The 22,151-nt window shown below is 31.5% G+C and overlaps 1 protein-coding gene and 1 pseudogene across 1 annotated transcript in view; both read right to left on the bottom strand.

Annotated features, from left to right (window-relative positions):
• The window catches only part of LOC125872090 (sesquiterpene synthase 12-like), a 335,684-nt gene that overhangs the window by 70,666 nt on the left and 242,867 nt on the right, over positions 1 to 22,151 (bottom strand). The window lies entirely within an intron of this gene.
• LOC125872094 (sesquiterpene synthase 12-like) lies at positions 6,081 to 22,001 on the bottom strand (annotated as a pseudogene).

Here is a 22,151-nt window from a genome sequence, read left to right as displayed (position 1 = left end):
ATACCAAACACACCCTATATCTTCTGTTGCTTTGTGTCTCGATTTCTGTGAATTTTAATTATGCCATATTTTTAGTAGGTTTGAGAAAACTCATTAATCTTGTAAGGTTAATATTATGTAGTTCGTAACTTTATAGGTTTGAGTTTTGACAACTATTTAGAATTTATATAAAGGGGTTGTAATTAAAAAAAAAATTCTTTCTCTCATTTGCTCCTCTTTTAGTTTAAAACATTCTAAAAGAGTTGTCCCATAATCGTCAGATCTAAATGCACTGTATTAAAAAAAAAATTTAAAAAAATGCACTGTATTAAGATTATAGAATTGTATACGTTAAACATATTGACAAATATAGCTCTTAAAATTTAGACGGACTCAATAATTTTTATTTTTATTATGTATTTGTATTAGGATATTTATTAAATATATGTATGATTATAAGTTTGATGGTAAGTTTGAACTAAAAAAGTTCTAAATTCTAGTTGAGTTTCTCCACATACACATTTGTTTAGTCTCTTATCACACGTAAACACCATGTATTGAAATTATTATTAATTTATTTAAATAATTAATAATAATATCAATTGAGGTTATTTATGTGTGATATTAGAGAATATATGAATGTGTGGTTTTAAATTTTTATTTCGTGGATCCAACTAAAGTTAGAGATAATACAACAAATTAAGGAGATCTAAAATATCTTGTTGAGTTGTCAAAAATTGAAGCACATGGTCATATTCATTTCTCTTTCACTTAGAACCTTTCAATCTTACGTATGATGGGTTTGGTATGAAGGAAAATGTGTTTTATGAAAAATGTTTTTTAAGAAATATATTTTAGAAAAATAAGTTCATGTGTCTGGAGCTTATTGCATGTCCTCAATGCAATCACGAACCAAAATGATGCAATGAATACACAAATATGCAATTTATCTTCATGCAATCCTTCCTCTCCATGATTCCAAAGTAGCACTTATTTACACTACCACATGAGATAAGAAAAAAGTACGAGCGTATTTACTATCTTCAATTGTTCATAGTTTGATTCATTTTAAAAAGGCTTTGAACATTTCCATATTGGTTCCCATAAATCAGGATTATGGCTAACTTACAAAAGGAAAGGGGAAAAAAGAATTGATAGCAATGCTAGTTATACATATGAAGATTTGGCATAAACACCAGCAATGCTGGCATTTTTTTTTAACTTTCATGTAGTTTAGTAGGGAAGCAAAAAAATTATGTCTCAGTAGGAAATGGAATGTTTTAGCCAAAATGGAAAAATATAAAACAAGCAGTGGGAAACATGGAAAATGATAAAAATTCTAGATTTTCCTCCCTATTGTACTTGATGATGAACAGAATTTTTTTCCTCCCTTCCTTGGTTAATGGTAGTAAAGATTCAACAAGCAAAAAGGAAGAGGATATTTCTCACTATGATAGTCTGTGTGTTACTTTCAATTGCACACGCAAGTGTACGTGGTCGCACAAGTAATATAGTGGCTCTTAAAAGAACTGGATTATCGAACTCAAAGGACTTGTCAATTAACTATTTACTAAATTATATATACTAGTCTAATTATTTATTTAAGAGTACCAGAAGTGTTTGATTTTTATTTAAATACTAAGAATGCAGAAATGAAATAATAAAATTACTTACAGTGATTTGAAAAATTCTAGGGTTGCAACATGTATAGGTTTCATGTATCACATCTCATGCATGAATTAACTACGGTTATCAAATTACTGATTTACAGGGTTGATTTTATGATTATGGTCTCCCCACCTCTAATCGCCTACTCTAATTAGCTGTCTAACTACATCGTTGAGCGAGGATAGACAGTCTTAATTGGTGAGCATTTATATTTCATCGTGTTTCGTAACCAAGCTAGGTGTTCGTCCCGGCGTCACTTCTAAACACAAATCTACTCAATTTAATGGAAGATCAAGCTTTCTATATCATTTGATCTATCTACCTTAGCGTCTCCCGAGTTTAAGAATAGACAAGAGATTTATTTGTATGATGGTCAATCAAGAAATACTAAAACAAGAACACAAAAGTAATTTAAAGTGATAACCAACCTATTTACTATCTTCAATTGTTCACAGTTTGATTCATTTTAAAAAGGCTTTGAACATTTCCATGCGACATGTAAGGCTATGGCTGCTTTTAGCCTTGTAAGGCTATGACAACTTTTAGCCTTACAAGGCGCAGAGATTTGCAGGCTGTTTTTTTTTTAAAAAAAAAAAACCACGGCAAATAATGAATATCTTCTTCTTGAAAAATAGGATAATGACAATTATGCCTATTAATCACATGAATACTTGGTGATTTAGCTTGTAAAAGATAATTTCTTGTTTGGTTTATACACATTGATAATATATAAATTCCACAATCCACTGCAGATACTAATAGGACCAATCTCAAAAATTGTTTAGGTGACTTAATCACAAATAAATTCTGAAAATCACAAAAAAAAACAAGAATCATACACAAGTTATTTAAGTACTTAAATTAGATCATACAATATAATTAATGAAAATTAGATTAAGAAACTAACCTGAGGTTTCCATAATTTAGGAATCTCCATAAAAAAAAGAAAAACAGATGAAATTAAAGAATAATTTTTTTAAAAAAATAGAATTTTTTTTTGTTGAATATTGGTTCATCTACCTTGTAGAGTTTTAGAGGAAATTAAGGAGAAAGAACTGGTCAATTGAAATCTTGAAATTAAAATTCAACATATGTAATAAGGTACTATAATAATATAAAATAAAAATGAAGATAGTGATGATTTTTAATTAATATTTGTACAAAACACCTTGTTGACAATATTTTAATTACAATTTTTTTAAAAAAAAAACAGCCTACAAAACGCAGATGTCTTTGTGCCTTCTAAGGCTAAAAGTTGTCATAGCCTTACAAGGTTAAAAACAGTCATAGCCTTATAGGTTGCATGGGTATCTGCGCCTTGTGGTGAAAACTTTGAATAAAACGGTGTTAAAATTTATTGCCCTTTTGATTTGATAAATAATTTTATTGCCCTTTTAAAATTTTGAAAAATTTTGTTTCCCTTTTGACTCTGGACTCCAATATATAATCGCCCATTTTATAATAGGAAGAATGACTATTTGAGATACTAAAAAAAAATGATAAAAGATAGGCTTTTATTTCTCTTCGCTATGTTAAGCTCACAAATTAAATGATGCTCCTTAATGGACAAATCATTTACGTTTTCATTCATCGTAAGAATGTAAAAGGTTAAAGTAAAGTTAATGTAATGAAATATTACTTTTGTTTGAACCACAAAATTGTCATAATGCAACAATTCCTTTCAAGAATTCATATCTTCTCATTATGAAGTTACAAATTAATAAACGGTCACTTGAATAAATGTGAACCATTTATGAAGAAGTAATCCTCCTATTCTACATATATTTACTACTTAGAAATATTTACATAGATTAATTATGGAGAGTTATAAGATGTTATTTATCCTTTGCATTAAATAAAAAGGAAATGATATCCACAATCCCGACTAATGCAAAGATAAAGAATATGAATAATTTTTGGGTAAAAGAAAGGAACATGTATTAAAGTATCAATATCTTTCGATTTGAATTGACACAGTGAAATGAGGCGACAACAAATATCCACAAAGTGAAGTACTCCTGAACTAAATGAACATAATTAAGTTGAGACCCCCACAATACGTACTATATCCTTCGTATTATGCGAACTCCACAATACTAACATATTGCTTTTATGGTCATGCATCCACCTTAAATCTTATGAGTGCTCTAGAAAGATGATCCAAGTCTTTCATAAAAGATGACCACATTGATACACTCACATATATAGGTGATTTCATCAAGTCTATTTCTATATAAATTATTTTGACCATTTTGATCTGCCCGAATATAACCTAACTCGCTCAATTGCCACACCTTAATTAGGGCCTTATATGTCTTTGTTTGATTACAAGTGGGTATTCACCATCCTACTTCAATCCATGCGCTTTAAGCTCCATCCTCCTCGACGTTTTAAAGATTATTTTATTTATCAAATCCTTAATTTAATGATAAATCCGCTCGCAATGTATTTAAACTCAACATATCATGCCTATTTAAACATAATGGATTAGTTTGGCCTGGCCCACTGGCCAACTCCTCTCAATATAGGATTCGGATCTTCCATTGATCATCAAATTCATCACTATCTGGACTCGGTATTTCTTGATAATTTCAAACTCAATGAGATGATGATTAGTGGTGGCAAATGGGCGGGTTGGGTCAAATTTGGGCTGGTTGAAAATGGGTCAATATAAAATGGATAATAATGCATCCCGCCCATATTTGATATGGGTAAAAATGGATTGGGCAAACTCATATTTTACCCATATTTTCATGAGTAAATAGTATTTTACTTAAGAATTCAACATGGCAAAAATATTTTAATCTTTTTTTAGATGAAAAATGTTGAAAATGTTTCAATTAGTTTTATTGTATCATAAAAGTAAAAACAAAATTCTAAACTTTTCAGTATAAAATAAATTTATTTAATAACGAGGGGAACATATTTTTAATTTCAAAATAAATGAATATTTGCATTTTAGGACTAAAACATGCTTAATGCACTTTAAGCAATGTCAATACTAATACATGATTTGCTTATTTTACACTATTATTTATTATCTAATATAAAATTAAACAAATAAAAAATATAATTATAATTAACAAAAGAAATGTACATTTAAAATATATATTTTTGGAGGGTTAAAGACTTTCCCTTTTCAATTATAGAGAAAAATAATTAGTTTTATAGAAGAACATAAAAAGGAAGAGAAATTACAATATTTTTGGTGATATCATGAATTTTTGAATGAATAAAAGTTAGAAGCTTAATCCATTTGGCTAATCCATATTTTATCCATATTTTACCTATAGTTTACCCATATTTTTATGAATTGATTATGCGTATCAACCCATATTTTACCCATGTAAAAAGTCACTCACCCAACCCATTAAAATATGAACGGATTAGACGGACTATCAAAATATGGACTCATTTTGTCAGCACTAATGATGATGATGATCGTGGTATCCAGGGACGGCTCTACATGCTAGAAAATAAGACAGTTGCTCTAGGCCTTCAAATAAGGGGTTCATCTTTTTTAGTAAAAGCAATAATTGATACTATTAGGTATTATTGAGTATTATTTGTAGAAAATAAAAAAATTTCAAGTAAGATAAAAGGATTAATAGAAGTTTGACAAATTTAGAATACTTAGTTTAAGTATAATAAATTTCATAATAAATAATTCAACTTTAAGGGCTTCTATTTGAATTTGACTTTAGGCCACTAATGTATTTGAGTCGCCCTCAGTAGTATCCAAAAAAATCATCACCAATTAATCCAAAGAATATTTGTTAACATTTTTTCCATACAGCTTAACTTCTCACTCCTTTTGCTTTCTCTACTGAAAACTGGCAATGAGCTCTTTGTTAGTAGGAAGGCCAATATCCAAGAGCTCTTATAATTTGGGTATTACTCTTTTCCATCATCAGTATGTGGTGGCCATTCAAACTCACTGAGCCTTGATGATGATCGTCGCTGTCCTATATATCAAAATAATTCATGATTCAGAGCTTATACCTAAACATGTTGCTATAATAATGGATGGGAACAGGAGATGGGCTAAGGCTAGAGGTTTACCATTTCGACGTGTTGGGACTCCCTTTTTCTTTATTAATTTGCTTTCGTTTTATTGATGATTCTTTTGTCAGTGTATTTTAACAATGTAACATGTCTTATTTTTTAGGTTATTGATCTCATTTTTAATGAACAGTTATCAATAAACTATGGAGTGCCAGTTCTGAAAAGGGTGCGATAAAGGTGAGCCAACAATGAGAGACAGAGAGAGTATACTCTGTTTGCCATATCATGGGAAAGCTAGTATACTCTTTTCACATATGGTTCTAAATTCAGCATACAAATAATTGGAATATGTAATTTGATTAGTTAAGATGCGGAGAGATTCACTAATGTAGCTCGAGAATGAGAATGCATGGTAACTGTTTGTTTACCTATGTCTCTTCCTTTGAAGCTCCATATTCTTTCATGTAGCATTCAATAATTGAAGATATATGCGCTCTTTGTTGTTCAACCTACATGAAATAGATTTCAAAATTATAAGTGTGATCCTTGGAAACAAAATAAAGAGATATTTGTTGTTGTACTTACTTCATGTCCAGTCATATCACACGTTATCCTGTTAATTGCTGAGGATGCTCGAACAATCAAAGGCACATTCATTAACCATTCAAAAGTCTCTCTAGATATAAATTCCTCCACACCCAACCAAGGAAGTCGTTGCTATCATCATATAGCCAGCACTTACAAGTGCATTCTTCATATACTCCTCACAATTTGGTGTATAGCCAGCATTCAACCATTGGGCTTCCCTAAGAAAGCTTCTCACCAGCTTTTTCATGTAAAATGGAAATACAGTAAATATCATATAAGTTCTTATTTCTTCGCGTTAACTTAGTCTAACTGATTTATATATGCATTTGTCAAGCAATATTACCTCATATTTTGCATAATATATGCGGTCTGATTTACATTCTTTGGCCAATATTTCCTCCATTTCACTGTAAACATCTAGAAGGGCTTGATAAACAGGTCTCATATATGGAGGTAATGAATCGATCGCAGTAATGTCCCATCTAAAAATCAGGATTAGTATCAGACCTATAAGCAAACTTTTACGTCACACAATAACAACAGGATTTACAATTAATTACCTCTGGATTGCATCGGTGAAAGGCACAATTAGTTTGTCAAGGGTTGCATAAGCATCAAAAGTGTCATCAATGACGCTATCAATTTGAATTACTTTTGTTAGCATTTTTCTAGCACGACTATACTTTGACTCAAAATACACTCCTAATACCCAAAAATAGCACTCAATCAATCTGTCTCTTGCATATGGATATTTGTTTACAAAATCCAAATCTTTCCACCACCTACATCATATATAAGATTGATTTGTTGCATTTAATTCTCGTACATTAAACCAAAATTCATAATAAAATTAAAGAAGATAAATCAAATAATGTACCTGGTAAGCTCGCTAAGCTCTCTCTGGTGCAGGTTCTGCAATACATTAAAATTCAATTTCACAAATCTCTAAAGCAAATCGTTGTGTGCATCAATGCCTTTGTAAATGGATATGTAATTCCTTGATCCCACCCTTGGTGTAGATTTATGAATAGGATACCTTAAGGCTTCAGTAACTTGAACTTTTAGGGAGTTGGTCAAGCTGGGGAGCAATGCTTCGAGATGAGTGGTGGAAAAGGTAAGAGCTTCTTCAAGAATCTCCTCCTCGCGCACTCTCAGATGTGATGCTTCATACAAACTCAATAATCCTTGAACATCATTAGTAAGCGTTTCCTTGAATTTTCCATCTTGTTGGGTGAATTGCTTGAAAACATCTGGTCAAACACTATGCATGTTTTTAATTTGACAGAAGTTAGTTTAGTTAAAATCCAAAACAACGTAACCAGTTATATATGTCAAGTCAAAATATGTAAACTTCTCTCTCAGTACAGTATAGTTACAATTAGGAGCAACCAAGGTGTTGGCCTTGATAAGTTCTAGTTTTTACTGTGTTGTATATTCTAAGTCCACTTCTTCCAAAAGGAAAGACTTGTGGGACAGTTTAGGAAAGACTTGTGGGACAGTTTAGGGACTGTTTAGAAAGTCACCCGTAATTCTAATATGTTTGGTTTTTATTGAGAATTTCATGTTCTTACGAGAGTTCAAGCCATATCATGTGGCAGGTCGAGGGTGTATATAATCACTTTAGTATATACTTAGTTATGTGGCAGGTCGAGGTTGTATATAATCACTCTACTTGCTACGTCATGTGGCAGGTTGTGATAAGAATCCTTAGTTAAGTATACTTACCATGAGAAAAATCTTTAGTTGAACGACTTTAAAGTTATAAAAAAAAATTAAATGACTTTATGTGAAAAACTATTAATGCAGTGGTCATGTAATATATTAACTTAGCAAATGCCTATGCTTTTTAATAATGGAAACGGGTTAAAAATAACATCCTTCCACTTATTAGATAAAAAATGCGCTCAACATTTTTTAGGTCTAAAAATATCTTTTTTTAACACCACAATAACATGACAATAATGAGTAATTTAATAAAACAAATGGCTTCATCTTATTGGTCCACATAATATTTTAAACCAATTTAACTACCCAATCCATCAAGATAAAAATAACTCACCCAGTAACCCATTTTAAAAATGAACCCAACATATGCAGATGCGAGAAATAGACCATTCTGTATTTACATTTTCAAACTAGAAATACTAATTAACATCGATTTGCTTATTTAGACAAAAAATAAGAGAGTAAAATTAGCAGAATAAGATTTTAAAAAAAGAAAAAGAGAAGAAGTTGGAATCTTGACAATTATCCACGTACAAAAATGTGTTAAAACAATCAATTTTGGCACATATTATGAATGACACAAATTAAAAAATGGAATCTTGATAAGACCCACATACAAAGATGTGGTAAAATAAATATTTTTTGCAATCAGTATAAAAGACAAAAATCAAAAAATGAAATCTTAATAAGTACTCACATACAAAAATGTGTTAAATCACCCAAATTTTGCACAGAAATTATTAAAGACAAATACCACTATTTTTTCCAACCTGAGAGGTAACATGGATAGTGTTTAATTTTGATAATGGTTCCAAACGTAACGAGAATGGACAAAGCTACATTGCTATGTGCAAATGTATTGAAGGACGAAAAGAATGGAAGGACTCCGTGGATAGTTTAGGTTTATTTTAAAACTAGTGTACTTGGCCGCGCGGTTATGAAAAAAATTAAAATAAAGTTCCACTTAAGATACATTATATAATTGTACATCTGAAATACATAGACTGATACAATACCCACAATCATAATTTATTGTACATTATTAGCAAATAAGTAATGATACATTATTTAAACACGTATTTTGAAACATAATTTGTTATAAAAACAAACACAAGGTAGAAAATCTTAACATTTCAATTATTGTAACGAATTTCACCGGCTAATATTAGATTGCAATGTTTTATCAAGGTTAAATTGAAAACTGCAAAAAAATTGAAAATATAGCGGAATTTAAAATAATGTATCTAAAACATAATAATAGCTCTAACAAAGAATTCTGTCAGTCTTCTTTCGGAAAGAAAGTACAAGTCTTTATGTTGTGACCTTCATGTCCACAACGTCCATAATGATTTGTGTTTGTGCTTATCTTTTCACGTGGATTTTTCTTCCTTTTTTTCCTTGGTCGTCCAGCCAGCCTTTTGTATCTTGGTGACAAGACGATTTTTTCCAAAACAAACTTCGGTGCTGACCAATCCTCCTTATCCGACATTGAAACTATCGGAACTTCATATGTGTTTGCCAATGCAACTGGTTTATAGTAATCTGAGTAGTAGAGATGTATATCTATAATGTTTTTTTTCTTGAAAATAGCAAATGCATGTGCACAAGGTATCTCGTCTATTTGAAATCTCCCACAGTTACAGATCTTTCTCTCAAGGCAAATAATATATTTTTGCCCACATTCAAAAACTGAATATATAAATTCAGTAGATTGCACAACATGACAACATTAGGTAAGACACACACCACATATCAATTAATTCAATTTTATACTCATAACAACCAAAGAACAACAAATTCCAGATAGTTTATATATATGCACATACCTACATTTTTGAGCATTTAGAAGCGTTTATAATCAACAACTTTTCAAATCTCTTCCCTAATGTTTCCTTTGTATAGGATGCTATTTCTCTATTTTTAGAGTTCCAAGAATCGAATAGAACTCTGACTTCTTCCAAAAAATTGTATTATAGGTAGTTGTCGCGCTTCAACAAGGCTACCATTGATACATTCTGCTATGTTAGAAGTCATCATTCTCCCCCTGTTTACTGTTGCATGAACTCTTGACCACTTTTCATAACCAACATCCTCAAGATACATCTTAACCCGATTGTCAATTTTAACGACTTTAGCCATCAATTTGTCAAAATCCTCTTTTCTATAAGCCTTGGCCATTGAATAGAACACGTCACTTAGTACGCTTTTGCTTCTCTTGAAGCTTGAACAAACATTTTTCCAAATGTGCCATATGCATGCAAAATGAGAAACATTTGGAAAAACAGTTCTGACACTATTAATTATGCTTTCATTTCTATCTGATACAACACACATTTGTTCCCTCTCCCCAAATTCACTTTTAAACTGTTAGAAGAACATGTCCATGAACAATCATTTTTACTGTCCACCACTCCATAAGCTAACGACAATATGCATCCTACTCATAAATAGTGCGCAGGTTTGTTAATTTCTAGAACACAACTATCCATATATAAAGTATCAAAATCAAGTAACCATTGTTATGTGACAAAAAATTATAAATTCTAATACAGAAATCATACCTGCACCATCAAGCGTACTTGCTGATACAAAAGTTCCTTTGTAAGCTCCACCAAGTTGTGCACCGTCAACAACTACTGGTCTACAGTAGTCAAACCCCCTCATTAGTGACCTTAATGATATGAACAGATACATGAACTTATTTTCCTCCGACTTATGCATCCGTATATAAGAATTTGGATACACAGTATCCAACATATATAGATATTTAGGCAACGGTCTATATCTATTTGCAGATTTACCCCTTATCATCTCTAATGTGCGCTCCTTAGCACGCCATACTTGCTGGTATGCAATATCAATCTCATATAGTGCTTTAATATCCTCAATAATATCATTTAGTGTATGAATTCTTTTATGATTGTGCAGTTTAGGAGCTGTCACGACACTTATAAACCCAACTGTAGCTTGAACCTTTGTTAATAACCTATCCCTTATCGGACATGTATGCTCACTATTGAAGTACCTCACTTTGACTAAATCCGATTTCTTCCTAACAGATGTACTCAATCTCCAACAACAGTCATTCGATAAACATAATAATTTATAGCTCCATTTTTCCAGATACATTAGTAGAATGCATAACTGATACATTAAAACAATAGATAGATTCTTTACACAAGGATACATTACCGAAAAATTACTATACTGATACATCAAGTTGACTGCAATAATGTATCATCATTATTATACATTACCATAAGGTGAAATGAATCTGATACTTTATAGTAATCTTACATTGACAAAAAGATTAAAAAAAATATTAACCAGTAAATATTCATCAAATCATACTTGTATCAGGTTTACTACAATAATGTATCATCATTATTGTTGACACCCAATTTTGAACCTCCACAATATATATTAATCATCGAGTTTCTTCAATTTCGAACGATTTGAAATAATTAGTTTTATAACATTCAAAATATTTTTTCAAGTTATTTTAAAGTAATTTTAGTCGCTTTTATGATTTTTAAGTAATATATATTTTTTTTAATATAATTTTGTATATAATTAGTATATTTTATAAATATTTCGAAAATCATCTCAATTTTTTTTTAATCTTAGTAAGTATTTTATTAAATTAGTTTAGTTTAAATTATGGTTATAATTTTGAATCATTAGTTTACAATTAAGTTAATTATTTTATTTCTTTAAGATTAAGAAGCTCTTTAATTAATTAATATTAATTCGTCTTATTTAAGGTTTAGCCGAATTTGTCAATTTAATTCAATTTGGCTATTTCTTAAACTCCAAGATCTAACCCATCTTTGACCTCACCTTAAACACATTTGGAGACCAATTTTGGTCCTTTTTTTCACCTCTTTTCAGCTGCCTAGTCTCAAAACAATTGCAAGCCCATTTCCATTATTCCATACCAAAAGACCCATTACAATACAACAACATTATAACGATCCAAAAACCCAGCCCATAATAACAACAACAAGACCCAGTGTAGGCGTACAAAAATGACCTAGAACCCACACATTTTTCTTCTTCCTCACGAACACCAACAAGAGAAACCCAGAACCAGTCGCGAACAATCCAGAATGAAATACAACAGAGAAATCGCGACCCGAGTCCAGCGAACGCCAGCTCGCGCGCATCCCTCTCTCCTTGTCCTCTCGTACGAGCAATGTACTCGAATCAGCCAGATGTTGCAATCTCATGTGTTCTTTGTCCTTGCTCGAAATCGTGCGGCTCCTATCAATTTTCCGTTCCCCCCTCCCCCCAACGTTCTCTTTAAGAAGAATTTGAATTTCAAATTCAAAATGGTTCCAATTTCTCCCCTTTTTCAACCCCAATCCTTCTCTATATATACCCCATCTTTTTCATTATTTTAGGGTGGGAAGAAGGTTGGAAAAATATTGACAAGAAACAAAGGGAAAAAATATAGAAAAAGATAGAAGAGAGGCATCTTTTATAAGAAAAGAAACCAAATTACAGTGAGTCGCAAGAGAAATACACTTAGTATACATTTTAGGTTCCTGTTCGTGGGTTGCGGGGGTTTATCGAAATCATTTAAGTTTCATTTGTTAGTGGTGGAATTGTCCTCGTAGCTAGCTCGTTCCCGTCTCAATTCGTTGCCTGGAAAGAGGAAAAAATCTTTCTCATGTTTTGTTTCGTTTGATTTTTGGTTGTTGTGTTTTTTTGTTTATGCTTTCTCAAATATGTCTTGGTATTTTCTTTATGATTGGAATTGAGTGGAATCGATAATGTCTTAGCTGAATTTCTTTTAGTTGATTCTTTACTGTTTGGTTCAACTCGTGAAGTATGATGTTCGTCTAGTATGCACCATGCTCTCTCTATCTCTTTATATTTTTGAAATATGATTATTTATTAGTCACTTGTTCATAATGTGAGTTGATTTTGCTATGACTATGATTACTCTCCTTTTGAATTTTACTGTCTTTATACATGCATATGTTTAGGAATCTCCTTGTGTTTAGATTTTTGATAGTTTAATGTGGAATTTATCATTTTCTTTCGTATTGAATTTATTCTTGTCTCTGTTATGTCATAAGGTAAAGAACAATTTTTTTCTTTTTCTTCTTGCTAATACAAAAGGTTTCTTTTGTCTACTTAGAGGTCACAAATATTGGGTTTAGTCATAATTTGGAGTTAAATACTTTCTAATTACCTTATTCATATGTTCTAGATAGGTGTAGATGGGTGCTTTATTTTGTATACTTATTTAAAAACTGTTTGTTTTCAAATGATAAAAATTGGTATCCTAAGCATGAAAATCTTTGTCTCGGCATGGCGTCATTTCTTCCATCTTTTTTTGTTCGATATTATTGAATTGTCGATTTTCTTGATTACTTGTTGGTGTGTCTCATGAAAAATCATTAGATTTGTCCAGTAGCTACTTTTAGCTTGAAAGTCTTATTCATTGCTTGATTTTGAACTCATTGTCACTGCTCTTTATTCTGTTATGCTGCCCAACTTAATTAATTAGTCTTACTTTAGTTTGAGGATTGTTAAGTTGTATTCACTATGTGAGTGTTGTTGTAAGTGATCGATCCTTTTTGTCATTTAGATTTACAGTTTTGAGATGTATTGTTTGAGTACTAATCCTTGTCATTTTTTTTGTTGCATGTAACACTATCCGAGTCTTCTTGGACTCCTATCTTCTTCCCCCATATTTCGAATAGGCCGTAAATGCCCAAATCCAGTTGTTTCTCTCTCGAGTCAACCTCATTGCCAATAGAGAAGCAGGTGAACAGGTCGAAGGCAACAAATAAGGCTAGAAACTTAAAATATAGGTTTTGGAAAGCTAAAAACAGGCTGATATACACTGGTATACAACAGTATACATAATATACAGGTCAAAGAGTTGCGTATACATGGCTAAAAGCAAGATTACAGGTGTTCGAGAGATAAAATAAATTGTATACATTTATTGTATGGGATGATATACAGGAAAACATGCCTGTATACAGCCTATATACATGAGTATTCACTCAATATATGTGTAGATTTTCAGAGGAGAAATGGGTTAAAACCCAAATTCTATTTGCTACAGCAGGTCCAAGCCAAAATGGGCCCAAAATCCCAATGAAGTAAAGCAACAAAAAATGGGCCCAAAGGCCCAATAAAAAATGAGTACCAATAGCTTTTTTTTTGGGGATTTAAATGGGCCTAGACCTATTTTGACAACTTTAGACTTAGGACAGGTTTAAGATTTGGGAATTTGGCCCAAATTTGATATTTATTTCCTTACTCTTTATTTATTATTGTTGATGAACATTATATTTGATTTTGGTTTTGACTTAATTAACTCCCGAAGATAGTCATTTCTTTTTTTTATATTCAAATTGAAATATATACATATATACTTTCGCAAACTATTAATTCAAATTAAATGCAATAAATATACTTTGATTTAATTGTATCCTATAGCAAACTATTGCTATTTTCGCCACTCTACCTGGTGGAATCTCGCTCGCCACTCTCGTTTGGTGGCAGTCTCGCTCGCCTCTCTCGCTTTTATACAAACACAAATGTATAAAATGTGTTTGTGTTTGTATAAAGCGAGAGAAAATTGTATATATACATATATTTTCGTTCCCCTCTCTCCCCTCTCCCAGATCTCGCTTGCCACTCTCCCAAATATCGCTTGCCACCCTCGCCTCTCTCGCTTATACAAACAAAAACGAAATGTATAAATTGCGCTTTTGTTTGTATAAAGCGAGAGAAAATTGTATATACACATGCATGCAAATACATATATCTTCGTCCTATACACTTATAATTATACAATACAAATATTTTCCTGCCCAGTTTTCTTTTGCCTTTCTCTCTTTCTTGTTGTATACATACACATATTATACAACTGATCTTTTGTATACAACTGCTTTCTTTTGTATATGTATAACGAATTATACAACTGCCTTCTTTGTATATGTATATCGAATTATACAACTGTTTTTTTTTTGTATATATATAGCGAATTATACATATATATGTTTGCTATGGAGCACAATTATGCAAACTTTGTTATAGCATACAAATATGAATTTTGTGTTTGCTAAAGTCATTTTATTATTAGTTTTGTCAACACTTGAATTACTCCCCTTAGAAGATTTCCCTTTAGTTGTTTTCCTTAAAATATGAAAAATAAAAATGAATTTCTTTTGACTAAGTTAAATTTTTTAAAAATTAGATAATGTCATTTTAGTCAAATCGCCGGTCAACCGCAAGTTAGTGGACATTTCAAGGGCCTAACACCTTCTCGGAATGTACATTGAACTTGAACCCTTTTTATTCAATCAATTTTTACCTGTTTTAAGTCTTTTGAAAACCTTACGTTTTTTCTTGATTTTTACTAAAAAATTAAGTGGCGACTCTATTTGGAAAATCGATTTCTTTTCAAGTCATAGGTTTAGTCGATTTTCCGAAATCAGACCATTTTTATTTTTATTTTTTCGAGTAAAACAATTATTATACACAAATATAAAATCAAACATCAACAAAAAGTATACCACATGTATCAGTTACGATATGATACATCAAAATATATACGTCACACGTTTAATGTATCGTAATTTTAGCCAGTAATGTATCCTTACTATTTCAACAAAATACAACGATACATTAATCAGAACAATCATATATTGATACATTAACACATGAAAGAAAGTAGACCAAGTTCCATACCTCTTGTTATCAGATCTCTTTACTCTAATATTGAAGCCATGTTTTATTTTGTATTTTGCCATTACAGATACCAGAGTAGCTTTATCCTTGTACAATTGATCCACTTTCACGTCAATACTTTTTGTATCACATATGTAATTCGTTACCTCCAACTCTGGTATATAACACGAATTACCATTTTTTGATTCTACCAAGTTGAGAGCGAGTATATCCTGTTCAGCACCTTCAACACAGACGATTAAACCAGTCGACACATCAAAACTTTCAATATCGCCAACATCCTTATCAATTGTATCAATACAGAGGGCATACATTCCAAATCCAATCTCGCGTTTCTTTACCTCTACATATAGTTTTACTCCCATATCAATCCTTATACTCATTAGAGAGGAGTTTCCTTCTACAATGTATCATATTTCAATTTTTTTTCTCGACTCATCAATATTCAACTCAGCTGCAATTGTTGAAACTAGATTCATGAAGGAAACATGTTCATCAACCACTATCTCATCACTCTTGTATCTTTCATATTTAATCCCACTCTCCCAAACTCCAGAATGCCTCAACAAAATTGATATATTCATTATCTATCCAATCAAACTCACAACGAACAAAATTGATTCTCAGTCGAAGTCTTCTTCGTTGAAACAGAGAAGAAGACGAACACGATTTGAATCTTTGAATTCTAATTTGGTTTGTTATTTTGGGAATCACGTTTCTATAATTGACATTAAGAGCGAAACTGATTGGCGTGAATTAAGGGATTCAATTTTTTATTTTTCATTTTTATTTTCCATTAAAAGCGCAACAAACAAATATATAACCTTTAATGAATAATGTATCCGGTTACTAGTGCATTTGTCATATATTCATCATATTTTGGAATGTAGCCATCATTCAACCAATCAATTTCCTTCATATAGGCTGTCGCAAGCCTTTTCATCTAACCAAAATATATCATAGAAAATGTAAAAATAGATACTCATAGTGAATTACGTATATACCATATTTATTTATTGATCAAAGTGTGTTATCCTTGATCAATTGATGAATACCTCATTTTTTGCATAGTACACGCTCTCCGATTTACCAGCTTCTCTGGTCAATACTTGTTCCATTTCATCGTACATGTTGAGAAGTTCTTGATAACTTATTCTCATATATGGCGGTAATGAATCCATAGCTCTTATGTCCCATCTACACTTGACGGTTCAATTATGTGAGTAAAAACTTAAGGTATTAGATAGATCACACTTTTATTTATTTAATTATATATGTCTTCAGCACACATCTTTTACGTCTGTGAAACCATATTGAATTGTGTGATTGACCATATCATTCAAAAGCTTAAGATATTAGATATATCACACATTTATTTACTTATTTAATTATGTCCTCGATCAACACACAATGTATATATATAGTACCTCTTAATGGCACTTGTGAAAAGCACAAGTTCATCAAAGGTTCCGTAAGCATCATAGGTGTCATCAATAATAGTGATCATCACTACAAGAAAAGTGTATTTTAACGACCATGTCTTAACGTAGGGACATATAAGCGGTCGTAAAAGGTGTATTTATAACGAAATTTTTTTTTTGGGTCGGTAGAAGTAGTTTTTAATTTATTATAAGCGAGGGGATAAATATTTAGTCGTTATAAAATATTATTCCGGTCGTTAAAAAAATTTAATTAATTTTTTCTTAAAGTTATTTGTAAATTTAATTTTTAATCCAAATATAATTTACCTACAATAATTTGAAAGTGCAATCTTTAGAGATCCTTCATCACCACCATCATCAAGTGAACAAAATACTGGTTGAATCATTTTACAGGTTAGTAATCTTCTTAATGTGAAACGAAGTATTTTTCAGTTTAGTAATCTTGGTAACATGTATAAGCTGATCATATCATGTTGCCATTGTTGAATAACATTGTTTCCAATAACTGTAATACAAGGGACAGTCTTCTGTGGATCTATGTAGCTCATGTAAGGGTATATCACATGAAAAGTGCACATAGACAGCATGACATTGACAACAACATTTCCAGATTTTAGGACTCATCAACCAATTAGAAAGAATTCACAAAGTTTTGAATGGCTTCGAAAACATTCCTATTGTAGATCACAGTAACTACTAAACTCCTTAGTTTTCATATTAAAGTAGGTTTTACATTTTTAATACATGTTGAAGTACTTGCACTTCGGAAACTCGCCTTGCTTGAACATTTTTTCTACTTTTCCCATTGTCTTTGTCCCTTAGAAGTTCGAATACTTATCAAAGTCCAATTAAAGAAGATGAACTAGTCCCTAGAAACTACAAATCATTCCACACTAGACAAAGATGCATTGGATATGAATACAAAAATAAAGCGAATAGAGAAGTACATTATGAGAAGTTACAGGAAACAACTTCTACATGTATGCAGAAGTAAGCCCACCCACCTAAGTTAGCACACTGGGAAAGTATTATCAAAATTCTTTACTATACAAGTCTTCATTTCCTCTTTCAATGTTCTTGCATCGATTAATTGTTTCTCTTTTTAGAATGGTAAGGTATACGGTCAAAAGTATTTACATGTCAAAATATATACTTGCTGATTTTTCTTGTGAAACAAAGTATTTTCTTACAATCTAGATTTTTTTATGATCAAATAATTATACAATCATTATTTATGTCTTACCAACATACCAATTGAACTATTTAATTAACTAATGCAAGCTTTTATCCTTGCAACAGATGATCAAGAATTTGAAGTCGCCAAGGATTTTGAAGTTTGGATTGAGTTGAAAAACAATTGAAGAAGTTAGCAGATGAACCAAGTTGAAGTGCAAGAATTTTATTAAACCTACAATACTTATTATCTAGGCTATTTGCTTAAAAATACTAATTACGATCTCTACATATATATATTCTAGACTCTTAGTTTTCTTTTTGTGGGATTTTTAAAACCTCTTTGTTTTATGTAATTAACTACGACCATTTATACATATTATTGACTCTATTTTATAAATTATGAAATTTTGTACTATATATTACATATGAAATAATGATTTTTAATTATCAATCACAAGAGACAAAACGTATAACTAATTTTCATTTAATAATTTTTTTTTTAAAATATCAATAAAAATTAACGAAAGGATTCCGGTCTCTAAAAGACCCTATAATATCTCTTTCTAAAGTTATCTACGACCAAAATAAAAATTAACGAAGGGAAAATGTTATCGCAAAAAGAGATCTAACGACCAATTTTTATGTCGTCGCTAAAGATTTCTTAACGACCGGACTAGAATTTGGTCGTCTACTTTTAACGTCGGAGCTACTAACGACGGGAGACGACCAATTTCTTTCCGGTCGTAAGTGACTAATAACGACTGGATTTACACTTTTAGCGACTTAATTTTCTTTCGTTAAAGACCCATTTTCTTGTAGTGCATATAGTATACTTTTGCAAGTATTTTCCTCATTCTACTATATTGAGGCTCAAAAGACAATCCATTCATGCAGAAATAACCCTCCACCAATCTATCTTTTGCATATGGCAATTTCTTTGCAAAATCCAAATCTTTCCACCACCTACGTACATAGCAATCGAGACCAATATTAATTGCATATTTATCTTATGGGAAAAGGTCCTGATTTACCCCTAAACTTTATGATTTGGAGCTGATATACCCTCCGTTTAAAAATGGCTCATATATGTCCCTACCGTTATAGAAATGGCTCATATATACCCTTTTACTGAACAAAACAATTTTTAATAAAATTAAAAATTCATTTTTTTTACTTTAATTCAAGAAAATGCCATGTGGCTTTTAAAATACCCACCTTCCACTCCACCATACCACCCGACCCAATTGGAAACAAAAAATCTCACCCACCCAAATTAACCTAACTCATTTTATTTCGTTATTTCCACACTCAAATGAAACCAAAAAAAATTGTGAGGGTTCCGGTGAGCTCTACAATCCTGAGTTCGGGTGATATTTGAGAAACGAATATTCAAAACTTCGATTCATCGGTGAAATGGAAGGCAAAACAAAAATAAAACGTCAAAATGCCTCTTTAGAAACTTAAGCGACCACAGTAGTGCCCTTCTTCCTTGGATCTGCCTCAGTTCTTGAAGTGCCCACAAAACAATAAACCCAGTTATTTATCAAGCATTTAACAGACCAAAGTTTGCAAGCATCAAATATTGTTACAAGAGATACGTTATGCATCCTATACATGCACATTTAACCTTTATTTTGTTAGGGTCTATAAATTGATCCATCTTAAACAGAAACTAGGTAAGCTTATATACCGTAAATCCACAACTTAAGCATAAAGTGAGTGATAATCTATCTCTAAACAAACATGTTCATTTAGTGTGAAAAAAGAATGGATAAGAAAGAACAAATTGCTTGAGAAATGTACCAAGCAGAGGGCACTCCCGGATAAAGAGAGGAAACACAATCTGGTAAAAAAGAAACCCTCGAATTGGAAAAGGAGATAAATGGATGCCCATAACAAAGCCATCAAGAAATCATTCTCAGATCTTTGTCCTTGTATAGCCGAAAGAAGAGGCAATTAAGGGAACTATTTATTTAACTGTATTCATGTCCTAAAAATAGCAATCTTCACTCAAAATGAGACCGGATACTAACAAAAAAAATTATTTTTGTTTCTGTTGAGGTGGAAATGATGAAATGAAATGGGTGAAGTTAATTTGAGCGGGTGGGTTTCTATTGTTTCCAATTGGGTCGGGTGGGTATGGTGGAAGGTGGGTATTTTAAAAGCCACATGGCATTTTCTTGAATTAAAGTAAAAAAAATGAATTTTTAATTTATTAAAAATTGTTCTGTTAAGTAAAAGGGTATATATGAGCCATTTCTATAACGGTAGGGACATATATGAGCCATTTTTTAAACGGAGGGTATATCAGCTCCAAATCATGAAATTTAGGGGTAAATCAGGACCTTTTCCCTTATCTTATTAATTAATTAATCTCAATGAATATATATATACCTTGTTATCTCATTAAGCTCTTGCTGATGCAACTTTTGCAACATGTTAAAATCCAATTTTGCGAATTTCAAGAGTAAATTATTATGTGCTTCGATGTTTTCGTAAATGTGTATGTATTTCCTTGCTCCCACTCTTGGTACAGTTTTACGAATAGGCTTGCTTAAGGCTTCAGTAACTTGAACCTTAAGCGAGTTATTGGTCATGTTGGGGAGCATTGACTCGAGATGAGTGGTGGTAAAGGTAAGAGCTTCTTCAAGAATCTCCTCATCGTGCACTCTCATATGTGATGCTTCATATAAACTTAATAATCCCAGCACATCACGAGTTTCCTTAAATTTTCCGCCATGGTCCGTGAATTGCTTGAACACATCTGGTTAATTAACATCATATTTATAATTTGACAGAACAAAATTTCAGAATAATTAAGCCAAAAGGAAATAGTTTTACTTTTGATAGACAGTGTAGAATTATTACAATTAAAATTACCTGAAGACATGTAATGGCCTTGTTGCCTCACAAGTCGGAAACGAAGAGAAACAATGTAAAGGTTGTCATCATTCTCACTCTGTAGTTGGGACATTGTCGCAACAAAGATGTTTTGAATGGATTTTTCGATTTCATTAACGAAATGATATGATACTCCCAATCGTTGCATTGTGTCTATCAGAACAAGTTTTTGTGCACTGTTATCTGGAGTTTCCACCAACATTTTCATGACTTTTTCTTTTAAATCTTCAACTTCAAGTTTCTCTTGGCTACTAATTTCCTGCATTTCAAGGTATAATATGGAATAACAACAAGAAAACATGAAATCAATTAGCGGCAGAATTTAATTCTTAGTTAATCCCTCGCTATATAAAACGCTCATATCATAGCGAATTAAATTTTCTTCGTTAATACATACCTGAAATTTTTGTTGTTTAGCTATAAAATTTTATCTGTCGCATACATTGGAATCCTAGTTATAACTTTCAGAAAGAATATTACTCCTAGCTAGATCTACAAAGACAGACTGGTGCACTAAACTTCCACTATATATATATATATATATACACACACGTACCATAAGTTGAGGAGTGTAGGAGAGAAAATGACAGCCCCAGAAAGTAGTTGATTCAAAATTCGCTAAGTGACGAGATTTTGAAGAAGCATTTGTTGCTAATTCACGAGTCATCTTCTTCTTTTTGTAATCCCTCATGAGTACTCTATGTTGAACTGATGTTTTAGGAGGAAACTCAAACTATGTCTCCCAATGCTGGATTGAAAATTTGTCAAGTTGGGAGAAACCACTATTACTTGACTCATTCTTTTTTCTTTTCTCTTCCAAAAAGTTGTCTTTTTTAAAAATAAAATAAAGCATGTGCAAGTAAGTATTATAAAATGATAATAAGAAAGAGAGAAAGAGCGGTAGTAAATAATTTTGTATTCACTTTTTATGTTTTTTTCATACTTGAG

This window comes from Solanum stenotomum, chromosome 8, assembly GCF_019186545.1.
Source record: "Solanum stenotomum isolate F172 chromosome 8, ASM1918654v1, whole genome shotgun sequence".
Taxonomy (NCBI): Eukaryota; Viridiplantae; Streptophyta; class Magnoliopsida; order Solanales; family Solanaceae; genus Solanum; species Solanum stenotomum.
The sequence above is the reverse complement of the archived record's forward strand: the minus strand, read 5'-3'. Positions and strand labels throughout refer to the sequence as shown.